General features: G+C 39.8%; 4 non-coding genes across 4 annotated transcripts; all 4 read right to left on the bottom strand.

Moving 5' to 3' along the window:
• Positions 1-3,255: 3,255 nt before the first annotated feature.
• TRNAS-AGA (transfer RNA serine (anticodon AGA)) lies at positions 3,256-3,337 on the bottom strand. The gene has a single exon. It is a non-coding gene; the product is annotated as a tRNA-Ser (tRNA).
• Positions 3,338-5,901: 2,564 nt separating this feature from the next.
• On the bottom strand, positions 5,902-5,973 carry TRNAH-GUG (transfer RNA histidin (anticodon GUG)). The gene has a single exon. It is a non-coding gene; the product is annotated as a tRNA-His (tRNA).
• A 1,281-nt stretch (positions 5,974-7,254) lies between these two features.
• TRNAS-AGA (transfer RNA serine (anticodon AGA)) lies at positions 7,255-7,336 on the bottom strand. The gene has a single exon. It is a non-coding gene; the product is annotated as a tRNA-Ser (tRNA).
• Positions 7,337-11,259: 3,923 nt separating this feature from the next.
• TRNAS-AGA (transfer RNA serine (anticodon AGA)) lies at positions 11,260-11,341 on the bottom strand. The gene has a single exon. It is a non-coding gene; the product is annotated as a tRNA-Ser (tRNA).
• Between the last annotated feature and the right edge of the window lie 1,864 nt (positions 11,342-13,205).

Below are 13,205 nucleotides of genomic sequence, written 5' to 3'. Positions count from 1 at the left end.
AAAGTGGTAGCTTGCCGAGCAGTAAGGCAGTATCAGAGTACATTGTAAAACATTTGTTGTACACACTCAGTCAGCAAATGGTCTCACACACTCAAGAACTGAACTCTAGGCCATTGGTTTGCATAAAAAAGATGTTGTTTTATTTGAGAACCAACAATAGGTATCAAAATATACTTTCTCAGAATGAGATGCTTTAGTTAAAGACTTTGCAATAGGCAATTGACTTTTGCAGGTCATAGTTACAGTTTATTACAATAGGCAACACAATTTGAATCACAATAATACATTGAGCTCAATGGGAATTTTAAGTTATATGCAATTAATTACTTTCAGGATTACTTTTCTAAATCCAGGACTGGATCCTAGATTCAGTCCTGGGACAGTTCTTGGAAACAAGTGAGTAAATTCGTTTTAGTTACTGTTGTGATTTTTAAGCAATATTTTGCTATTTTAAAAGTTGACACTTAGAAACTTTTGCTGATCAAATTACCAATGTTATCCTATGGAAGGAAATTCACTTAGCAGGTAAGTGGGGTTATGGTTACTTTTTCTAGGTCAGTGTTGGATCCTAGATCCAGCACTACTGTACCACCTGTAAGCAGTTGAGAATCTACGTTTAAGTTATACAAGCGATTTTTAAGGAATATTTACATGTTTGCAAAATCGACACTTAGAAGAAATTTCACTGAAAAACAGTCAATGGTTTCCTATGGAAGAAAATTCAAGTTACGGGTAAAGTACGTTCTCGTTACTTTTGTAATCCAGTGCTGGGCTCCTAGGCTCAGTACTGGGACATCTATCTAAAACAGGTAAACAATTACGTTTTCACAGTTGGTACGCTTTTTAAAGAATATTTGTAAGTTTCAAAAATCGACACTTAGAAAATTTTCAGCAAAAAGCAGGCAATGATATCCCATGGAAGGAAATTCGAGTTACTGGTAAGTACGGTTAAAATTACTTTTCAGGGTCAGTAATGAGCTCCAAGATGCAGCACTGAGGTCTCTCCTGATAACAGGTGAGTAAATCAGAATTCGTTGTTCGGCTGATTTTAGATGAATATTTTAAAGTTCCAAAACTCCACACCACTTAGAAGAATTTCCAAGTGAAACCACTCAATGTTAGCCTATGGAAGAAAAGTGAGTTATCGGCTTTTAGGTAAGTACTCGACTGGCAGAGTTATGGTTCTGGGCATGGACTCAGGGGTCTCCCAGGGGAGTCCCAGCCTACTTGCCAAGCCTTAAACTCCCCTTTTATTACATATAATTTACACCTAAGGTAGGCCCTAGGTAGTTCTAGGTGCATGATGCTATGTAAGTAAAAAATAAGATATGTACTTTGGTGGTTCGCGTGTCCTGTAAGTACCAAACAGTCTATTTCATTTTTCACTACTGTGAGGTCTACCCCTCTCATAGGTTAGCTCTGTGTATTCCCCTATACTTTTTATTTGGTAATTCCATATCGGAGAGGAGTAGCTTTATTTATTTATTGAAAATCCTACTTACTGGTGAGGTTGGATTTAACTTTACTATTTTAGAAATGCCACTTTTAGAGAGTGAACATTTCTCTGCACTTACTGCTCTATTTGCCTGATACCTGGCCCCAATACACGTCTGGATTTGGCTGGGTGACAGCAAAATTTATGCCTTCCCTCTAGAGAGCCACAACACAGGTCACTCAACTGCACCTGGGGGGTGAGCTCCGCTCCCCCTCCACCCCCAATAGGTTCAAGAACGATAATTTATGTAAGTAAATACATTATAGCTGCGAGTTTAAATCATTTGTTGTTAGATGGTTTAAATATTTGAAAGGATCTGTTTATAATAGACATTTTACAAAAACCACTGGTACATTTGCTAATTCTGTAAAATTAACACCCAACTGCCGTCACATTGCCAACCACAATGCCGTGACTCGGATTCGAACCGAGGTTGCTGCGGCCACAAGGCAGAGTACTAACCACTATACGATCATGGCGAGCTACTTGGGCTCAATGATGTACAGTGACATGGAGAATTAATAATTCGGAACACTCAGGGCTGTTCCTGTGATAGGCTGGATGTATTCATTGCTTCCTCATTCATCATTCAGAGGCTGCGTCTCCTCAGTGGTTGATAGGCTGAAACCGTTTCCTGGCCGCCTGCTTGTGAAATGCCAGGAGTCAAAGATCACACATTACACTTGCTGACCTGTGATGGGACACCAATGCAGAGAAACCCACCTGGCACAGACCTTCTATTCTGTCTATTAGACCTGCATCTTCCCTGCACCTTTCAAGCCATTTGTATGTGAAGCAAGAAAGAGTTAGAGAGTGATCCATCTACACTTTTATAGGGAGGATGTCGCCGTGAGCTCATCCCAGCTAATCACACGAACAGCAGAAAAGCAAGATAAATACACAGTTGAGGGGTGGGCTGCATGGTTATGTTTTTGAGTAAATATTGAAACTGACCTCAGTGGCTCATTAGCAGAGCTGCGGCTAATGACTGGTGCCAAATCATGATGAAGCAAGCACCATGGCTCGTAGGGGACCCACAACACGCTTTTCTTAGCTCACTGAATTAAAGTATAAACTTCCGCCGTGTGTGAGTGGTAAAGGCTTGTTAATATGGTTCCTTTTCCAATTCAAGTCTGAGAACAAGAGGCAGGAACCACGTGGCTTCAGAAGCTCAGGAAAGTAGCCACCAACCACAGAGAAAGAGAGAACTGGCAGTATGAGAGGTGGAGAAAACAGAAGCGGGAGCAAGGAGCTCAAATGAGATTGATGGCGTTTAAATAGAGCGCGTAAAGGAACAGTTAAACAGCTAAGAAATGGGAAAGACAGACTAGGGAAAAAAACACAGAAAGAGCCTGTAGATGAAATTCTCTTCCTGGGACAGCAGGTTAAGAGAAATTACACATGGGGAGGTTAAGCATGTAACACGGGGGAGAATAAAAAAGAAAATGCAGTTTTATGAAGTGTGTTTGCTAATCCAGCCAGCACTTTTGTTCTATTTCTCTCTTTGCGTCTTTTATTGGTAAAGTAACTTTCAAGTGCATGCGCAGGTATGAATGAGAGAGCAACGGTATAATAATTTGAAGCGTTTACACCAGTGCTAAAGTAGGAATGAGGTGTAGCAAAGACATGAAAGAGGTAGCGATAACAAATATGTGGAGAGGCAATAGTGACACAAAAATAAGCCACCTATTTATAAAACTGAAATGGAAGAAATACTAAAGGTTAACTTCTGAAATTGTAGCCGATAATAAAAAGATTCTCGTTGTTGGCAGGATTCGAACCTGCGCTGGGATACCCCAATGGATTTCTAGTCCATCGCCTTAACCACTCGGCCACAACAACTTGCTGTAAGCTGCCTGCAAATATTTTGTTTGAAAGTTTTGAAGTTTTCCCACATCAAAGTACTGATATTCTGCAATGCGCTTTTTAAAAACAATGTTTTTTTCATCATGCACAGTCTGTCCTAAAAACAAAAATTGCATGAGTATATCTCTGGATCTGTAAAAGGATACGCTTGCATTCAAACTCTCTTGTGGCACTCAATTTTTTGGACCCTGTTGCACTCTGTTTTTGCGCTTCTTTTAGTCTACGACCCATATTACAGAAGTCAAACATCTCTGAGTATTTGGGACTCCTTTGTAAGTGCCTTATCTTTAATCCTTGAAAAGCTCTATAATAAAGGGGTCTGTCAAAGATTGCTTGAATGGAAGATAAAAGAAGGCCCACTTGTCTCACCAAATGCAGTAGAGAAACCTGATGTTTTACTCATGTTATCCTTAGTTCAGTTTTTGTTAGACCTGGCATCCTTAAGGTGGCCTACCAGCAACCTTTTTGCTTTTCACCTCACGTTTTGCTGTATCTTTATGTTGGCCTTAGGACTCTAATCACTTAATCACTACTGTGAGAAAGTGGCTCTGTATATACTGTTCCCAAATAGGTACAGTGTGCACAGAGTCCCCAGTCCCCAGAGGTTTGGCAGAGGCTAAAGTTAGATATAACCTTACTCTCTAAAGTGGTAGCTTGCCGAGCAGTAAGGCAGTATCAGAGTACAGTGTAAAACATTTGTTGTACACACTCAGTCAGCAAATGGTCTCACACACTCAAGAACTGAACTCTAGGCCATTGGTTTGCATAAAAAAGATATTGTTGTTTTATTTTAGAACCAACAATAAGTATCAAAAGATACTTTCTCAGAATGAGATGCTTTAGTTAAATACTTTGCAATAGGCAATTGACTTTTACAGGTCATAGTTACAGTTTATTGCAACAGGCAACACAATTTGAATCACAATAATACATTGAGCTCAATGGGAATTTTAAGTTATATGCAATTAATTACTTTCAGGATTACTTTTCTAAATCCAGGACTGGATCCTATATTCAGTCCTGGGACAGTTCTTGGAAACAAGTGAGTAAATTTGTTTTAGTTACTGTTGTGATTTTTAAGCAATATTTTGCTATTTTAAAAGTTGACACTTAGAAACTTTTGCTGATCAAATTACCAATGTTATCCTATGGAAGGAAATTCACTTAGCAGGTAAGTGGGGTTATGGTTACTTTTTCTAGGTCAGTGTTGGATCCTAGATCTAGCACTACTGTACCACCTGTAAGCAGTTGAGAAACTACGTTTAAGTTAATCAGGCGATTTTTAAGGAATATTTACATGTTTGCAAAATCGACACTTAGAAGAAATTTCACAGAAAAACAGTCAATGGTTTCCTATGGAAGAAAATTCAAGTTACGGGTAAAGTACGTTCTCGTTACTTTTGTAATCCAGTGCTGGGCTCCTAGGCTCAGTACTGGGACATCTATCTAAAACAGGTAAACAATTACGTTTTCACAGTTGGTACGATTTTTAAAGTATATTTGTAAGTTTCAAAAATCGACACTTAGAAAATTTTCAGCAAAAAGCAGGCAATGATATCCCATGGAAGGAAATTCGAGTTACTGGTAAGTACGGTTAAAATTACTTTTCAGGGTCAGTACTGAGCTCCAAGATGAAGCACTGAGGTCTCTCCTGATAACAGGTGAGTAAATCAGAATTCGTTGTTCGGCTGATTTTAGATGAATATTTTAAAGTTCTAAAACTCCACACCACTTAGAAGAATTTCCAAGTGAAACCACTCAATGTTAGCCTATGGAAGAAAAGTGAGTTATCGGCTTTTAGGTAAGTACTCGACTGGCAGAGTTATGGTTCTGGGCATAGACTCAGGGGTCTCCCAGGAGAGTCCCAGCGTACTTGCCAAGCCTTAAACTCCCCTTTTATTACATATAATTTACACCTAAGGTAGGCCCTAGGTAGTCCTAGGTGCATGATGCTATGTAAGTAAAAAATAAGATATGTACTTTGGTGGTTCGCGTGTCCTGTAAGTACCAAACAGTCTATTTCATTTTTCACTACTGTGAGGTCTACCCCTCTCATAGGTTAGCTCTGTGTATTCCCCTATACTTTTTATTTGGTAATTCCATATCGGAGAGGAGTAGTTTAATTTATTTATTGAAAATCCTACTTACTGGTGAGGTTGGATTTAACTTTACTATTTTAGAAATGCCACTTTTAGAGAGTGAACATTTCTCTGCACTTACTGCTCTATTTGCCTGAAACCTGGCCCCAATACACGTCTGGATTGGGCTGGGTGACAGCAACATTTGTGCCTTCCCTCTAGAGAGCCACAACACAGGTCACTCAACTGCACCTGGGGGGTGAGCTCCGCTCCCCCTCCACCCCCAATAGGTTTAAGAACGATAATTTATGTAAGTAAATACATTATAGCTACAGCTTATAATCATGCGAGTTTAAATCATTTGTTGTTAGATGGTTTAAATATTTGAAAGGATCTGTTTATAATAGACATTTTACAAAAACCACTGGTACATTTGCTAATTCTGTAAAATTAACACCCAACTGCCATGACTCGGATTCGAACCGAGGATGCTGCGGCCACAACGCAGAGTACTAACCACTATACTATCACGGCGAGCTACTTGGGCTCAATGACGTACAGTGACATGGAGAATTTATAATTCGGAACACTCAGGGCTGTTCCTGTGATAGGCTGGATGTATTCATTGCTTCCTCATTCCTCATTCAGAGGCTGCGTCTCCTCAGTGGTTGATAGGCTGAAACCGTTTCCTGGCCGCCTGCTTGTGAAATGCCAGGAGTCAAAGATCACACATTACACTTGCTGACCTGTGATGGGACACCAATGCAGAGAAACCCACCTGGCACAGACCTTCTATTCTGTCTATTAGACCTGCATCTTCCCTGCACCTTTCAAGCCATTTGTATGTGAAGCAAGAAAGAGTTAGAGAGTGATCCATCTACAGTTTTATAGGGAGGATGTCGGCGTGAGCTCATCCCAGCTAATCACACGAACAGCAGAAAAGCAAGATAAATACACAGTTGAGGGGTGGGCTGCATGGTTATGTTTTTGAGTAAATATTGAAACTGACCTCAGTGGCTCATTAGCAGAGCTGCGGCTAATGACTGGTGCCAAATCATGATGAAGCAAGCACCATGGCTCGTAGGGGACCCACAACACGCTTTTCTTAGCTCACTGAATTAAAGTATAAACTTCCGCCGTGTGTGAGTGGTAAAGGCTTGTTAATATGGTTCCTTTTCCAATTCAAGTCTGACAACAAGAGGCAGGAACCACGTGGCTTCGGAAGCTCAGGAAAGTAGCCACCAACCACAGAGAAAGAGAGAACTGGCAGTATGAGAGGTGGAGAAAACAGAAGCGGGTGCAAGGAGCTCAAATAAGATTGATGGCGTTTAAATAGAGCGCGTAAAGGAACAGTTACACAGCTAAGAAATGGGAAAGACAGACTAGGGAAAAAAACACAGAAAGAGCCTGTAGATGAAATTCTCTTCCTGGGACAGCAGGTTAAGAGAAATTACACATGGGGAGGTTAAGCATGTAACACGGGGGAGAATAAAAAAGAAAATGCAGTTTTATGAAGTGTGTTTGCCAATCCAGCCAGCACTTTTGTTCTATTTCTCTCTTTGCGTCTTTTATTGGTAAAGTAACTTTCAAGTGCATGCGCAGGTATGAATGAGAGAGCAACGGTATAATAATTTGAAGCGTTTACACCAGTGCTAAAGTAGGAATGAGGTGTAGCAAAGACATGAAAGAGGTAGCGATAACAAATATGTGGAGAGGCAATAGTGACACAAAAATAAGCCACCTATTTATAAAACTGAAATGGAAGAAATACTAAAGGTTAACTTCTGAAATTGTAGCCGATAATAAAAAGATTCTCGTTGTTGTCAGGATTCGTACCTGCGTGGGGATACCCCAATGGATTTCTAGTCCATCGCCTTAACCACTCGGCCACAACAACTTGCTGTAAGCTGCCTGCAAATATTTTGTTTAAAAGTTTTGAAGTTGTCCCACATCAAAGTACTGATATTCTGCAATGCGCTTTTTAAAAACAATGTTTTTTTCATCATGCACGTTCTGTCCTAAAAACAAAAATTGCATGAGTATATCTCTGGATCTGTAAAAGGATACGCTTGCATTCAAACTCTCTTGTGGCACTCAATTTTTTGGACCCTGTTGCACTCTGTTTTTGCGCTTCTTTTAGTCTACGACCCATATTACAGAAGTCAAACATCTCTGAGTATTTAGGACTCCTTTGTAAGTGCCTTATCTTTAATCCTTGAAAAGCTCTATAATAAAGGGGTCTGTCACAAGATTGCTTGAATGGAAGATAAAAGAAGGCCCACTTGTCTCACCAAATGCAGTAGAGAAACCTGATGTTTTACTCATGTTATCCTTAGTTCAGTTTTTGTTAGACCTGGCATCCTTAAGGTGGCCTACCAGCAACCACTTTGCTTTTCACCTCACGTTTTGCTGTATCTTTATGTTGGCCTTAGGACTCTAATCACTTTATCAATACTGTGAGAAAGTGGCTCTGTATATACTGTTCCCAAATAGGTACAGTGTGCACAGAGTCCCCAGTCCTCAGAGGTTTGGCAGAGGCTAAAGTTAGATATAACCTTACTCTCTAAAGTGGTAGCTTGCCGAGCAGTAAGGCAGTATCAGAGTACAGTGTAAAACATTTGTTGTACACACTCAGTCAGCAAATGGTCTCACACACTCAAGAACTGAACTCTAGGCCATTGGTTTGCATAAAAAAGATGTTGTTTTATTTGAGAACCAACAATAGGTATCAAAATATACTTTCTCAGAATGAGATGCTTTAGTTAAAGACTTTGCAATAGGCAATTGACTTTTGCAGGTCATAGTTACAGTTTATTACAATAGGCAACACAATTTGAATCACAATAATACATTGAGCTCAATGGGAATTTTAAGTTATATGCAATTAATTACTTTCAGGATTACTTTTCTAAATCCAGGACTGGATCCTAGATTCAGTCCTGGGACAGTTCTTGGAAACAAGTGAGTAAATTCGTTTTAGTTACTGTTGTGATTTTTAAGCAATATTTTGCTATTTTAAAAGTTGACACTTAGAAACTTTTGCTGATCAAATTACCAATGTTATCCTATGGAAGGAAATTCACTTAGCAGGTAAGTGGGGTTATGGTTACTTTTTCTAGGTCAGTGTTGGATCCTAGATCCAGCACTACTGTACCACCTGTAAGCAGTTGAGAATCTACGTTTAAGTTATACAAGCGATTTTTAAGGAATATTTACATGTTTGCAAAATCGACACTTAGAAGAAATTTCACTGAAAAACAGTCAATGGTTTCCTATGGAAGAAAATTCAAGTTACGGGTAAAGTACGTTCTCGTTACTTTTGTAATCCAGTGCTGGGCTCCTAGGCTCAGTACTGGGACATCTATCTAAAACAGGTAAACAATTACGTTTTCACAGTTGGTACGCTTTTTAAAGAATATTTGTAAGTTTCAAAAATCGACACTTAGAAAATTTTCAGCAAAAAGCAGGCAATGATATCCCATGGAAGGAAATTCGAGTTACTGGTAAGTACGGTTAAAATTACTTTTCAGGGTCAGTAATGAGCTCCAAGATGCAGCACTGAGGTCTCTCCTGATAACAGGTGAGTAAATCAGAATTCGTTGTTCGGCTGATTTTAGATGAATATTTTAAAGTTCCAAAACTCCACACCACTTAGAAGAATTTCCAAGTGAAACCACTCAATGTTAGCCTATGGAAGAAAAGTGAGTTATCGGCTTTTAGGTAAGTACTCGACTGGCAGAGTTATGGTTCTGGGCATGGACTCGGGGGTCTCCCAGGGGAGTCCCAGCCTACTTGCCAAGCCTTAAACTCCCCTTTTATTACATATAATTTACACCTAAGGTAGGCCCTAGGTAGTTCTAGGTGCATGATGCTATGTAAGTAAAAAATAAGATGTGTACTTTGGTGGTTCGCGTGTCCTGTAAGTACCAAACAGTCTATTTCATTTTTCACTACTGTGAGGTCTACCCCTCTCATAGGTTAGCTCTGTGTATTCCCCTATACTTTTTATTTGGTAATTCCATATCGGAGAGGAGTAGCTTTATTTATTTATTGAAAATCCTACTTACTGGTGAGGTTGGATTTAACTTTACTATTTTAGAAATGCCACTTTTAGAGAGTGAACATTTCTCTGCACTTACTGCTCTATTTGCCTGATACCTGGCCCCAATACACGTCTGGATTTGGCTGGGTGACAGCAAAATTTATGCCTTCCCTCTAGAGAGCCACAACACAGGTCACTCAACTGCACCTGGGGGGTGAGCTCCGCTCCCCCTCCACCCCCAATAGGTTCAAGAACGATAATTTATGTAAGTAAATACATTATAGCTGCGAGTTTAAATCATTTGTTGTTAGATGGTTTAAATATTTGAAAGGATCTGTTTATAATAGACATTTTACAAAAACCACTGGTACATTTGCTAATTCTGTAAAATTAACACCCAACTGCCGTCACATTGCCAACCACAATGCCGTGACTCGGATTCGAACCGAGGTTGCTGCGGCCACAAGGCAGAGTACTAACCACTATACGATCATGGCGAGCTACTTGGGCTCAATGATGTACAGTGACATGGAGAATTAATAATTCGGAACACTCAGGGCTGTTCCTGTGATAGGCTGGATGTATTCATTGCTTCCTCATTCATCATTCAGAGGCTGCGTCTCCTCAGTGGTTGATAGGCTGAAACCGTTTCCTGGCCGCCTGCTTGTGAAATGCCAGGAGTCAAAGATCACACATTACACTTGCTGACCTGTGATGGGACACCAATGCAGAGAAACCCACCTGGCACAGACCTTCTATTCTGTCTATTAGACCTGCATCTTCCCTGCACCTTTCAAGCCATTTGTATGTGAAGCAAGAAAGAGTTAGAGAGTGATCCATCTACACTTTTATAGGGAGGATGTCGCCGTGAGCTCATCCCAGCTAATCACACGAACAGCAGAAAAGCAAGATAAATACACAGTTGAGGGGTGGGCTGCATGGTTATGTTTTTGAGTAAATATTGAAACTGACCTCAGTGGCTCATTAGCAGAGCTGCGGCTAATGACTGGTGCCAAATCATGATGAAGCAAGCACCATGGCTCGTAGGGGACCCACAACACGCTTTTCTTAGCTCACTGAATTAAAGTATAAACTTCCGCCGTGTGTGAGTGGTAAAGGCTTGTTAATATGGTTCCTTTTCCAATTCAAGTCTGAGAACAAGAGGCAGGAACCACGTGGCTTCAGAAGCTCAGGAAAGTAGCCACCAACCACAGAGAAAGAGAGAACTGGCAGTATGAGAGGTGGAGAAAACAGAAGCGGGAGCAAGGAGCTCAAATGAGATTGATGGCGTTTAAATAGAGCGCGTAAAGGAACAGTTAAACAGCTAAGAAATGGGAAAGACAGACTAGGGAAAAAAACACAGAAAGAGCCTGTAGATGAAATTCTCTTCCTGGGACAGCAGGTTAAGAGAAATTACACATGGGGAGGTTAAGCATGTAACACGGGGGAGAATAAAAAAGAAAATGCAGTTTTATGAAGTGTGTTTGCTAATCCAGCCAGCACTTTTGTTCTATTTCTCTCTTTGCGTCTTTTATTGGTAAAGTAACTTTCAAGTGCATGCGCAGGTATGAATGAGAGAGCAACGGTATAATAATTTGAAGCGTTTACACCAGTGCTAAAGTAGGAATGAGGTGTAGCAAAGACATGAAAGAGGTAGCGATAACAAATATGTGGAGAGGCAATAGTGACACAAAAATAAGCCACCTATTTATAAAACTGAAATGGAAGAAATACTAAAGGTTAACTTCTGAAATTGTAGCCGATAATAAAAAGATTCTCGTTGTTGGCAGGATTCGAACCTGCGCTGGGATACCCCAATGGATTTCTAGTCCATCGCCTTAACCACTCGGCCACAACAACTTGCTGTAAGCTGCCTGCAAATATTTTGTTTGAAAGTTTTGAAGTTTTCCCACATCAAAGTACTGATATTCTGCAATGCGCTTTTTAAAAACAATGTTTTTTTCATCATGCACAGTCTGTCCTAAAAACAAAAATTGCATGAGTATATCTCTGGATCTGTAAAAGGATACGCTTGCATTCAAACTCTCTTGTGGCACTCAATTTTTTGGACCCTGTTGCACTCTGTTTTTGCGCTTCTTTTAGTCTACGACCCATATTACAGAAGTCAAACATCTCTGAGTATTTGGGACTCCTTTGTAAGTGCCTTATCTTTAATCCTTGAAAAGCTCTATAATAAAGGGGTCTGTCAAAGATTGCTTGAATGGAAGATAAAAGAAGGCCCACTTGTCTCACCAAATGCAGTAGAGAAACCTGATGTTTTACTCATGTTATCCTTAGTTCAGTTTTTGTTAGACCTGGCATCCTTAAGGTGGCCTACCAGCAACCTTTTTGCTTTTCACCTCACGTTTTGCTGTATCTTTATGTTGGCCTTAGGACTCTAATCACTTAATCACTACTGTGAGAAAGTGGCTCTGTATATACTGTTCCCAAATAGGTACAGTGTGCACAGAGTCCCCAGTCCCCAGAGGTTTGGCAGAGGCTAAAGTTAGATATAACCTTACTCTCTAAAGTGGTAGCTTGCCGAGCAGTAAGGCAGTATCAGAGTACAGTGTAAAACATTTGTTGTACACACTCAGTCAGCAAATGGTCTCACACACTCAAGAACTGAACTCTAGGCCATTGGTTTGCATAAAAAAGATATTGTTGTTTTATTTTAGAACCAACAATAAGTATCAAAAGATACTTTCTCAGAATGAGATGCTTTAGTTAAATACTTTGCAATAGGCAATTGACTTTTACAGGTCATAGTTACAGTTTATTGCAACAGGCAACACAATTTGAATCACAATAATACATTGAGCTCAATGGGAATTTTAAGTTATATGCAATTAATTACTTTCAGGATTACTTTTCTAAATCCAGGACTGGATCCTATATTCAGTCCTGGGACAGTTCTTGGAAACAAGTGAGTAAATTTGTTTTAGTTACTGTTGTGATTTTTAAGCAATATTTTGCTATTTTAAAAGTTGACACTTAGAAACTTTTGCTGATCAAATTACCAATGTTATCCTATGGAAGGAAATTCACTTAGCAGGTAAGTGGGGTTATGGTTACTTTTTCTAGGTCAGTGTTGGATCCTAGATCTAGCACTACTGTACCACCTGTAAGCAGTTGAGAAACTACGTTTAAGTTAATCAGGCGATTTTTAAGGAATATTTACATGTTTGCAAAATCGACACTTAGAAGAAATTTCACAGAAAAACAGTCAATGGTTTCCTATGGAAGAAAATTCAAGTTACGGGTAAAGTACGTTCTCGTTACTTTTGTAATCCAGTGCTGGGCTCCTAGGCTCAGTACTGGGACATCTATCTAAAACAGGTAAACAATTACGTTTTCACAGTTGGTACGATTTTTAAAGAATATTTGTAAGTTTCAAAAATCGACACTTAGAAAATTTTCAGCAAAAAGCAGGCAATGATATCCCATGGAAGGAAATTCGAGTTACTGGTAAGTACGGTTAAAATTACTTTTCAGGGTCAGTACTGAGCTCCGAGATGCAGCACTGAGGTCTCTCCTGATAACAGGTGAGTAAATCAGAATTCGTTGTTCGGCTGATTTTAGATGAATATTTTAAAGTTCCAAAACTCCACACCACTTAGAAGAATTTCCAAGTGAAACAACTCAATGTTAGCCTATGGAAGAAAAGTGAGTTATCGGCTTTTAGGTAAGTACTCGACTGGCAGAGTTATGGTTCTGGGCATAG

This window comes from Triturus cristatus, chromosome 12 (genome assembly GCF_964204655.1).
Source record: "Triturus cristatus chromosome 12, aTriCri1.1, whole genome shotgun sequence".
NCBI lineage: Eukaryota > Metazoa > Chordata > Amphibia > Caudata > Salamandridae > Triturus > Triturus cristatus.
The sequence above is the reverse complement of the archived record's forward strand: the minus strand, read 5'-3'. Positions and strand labels throughout refer to the sequence as shown.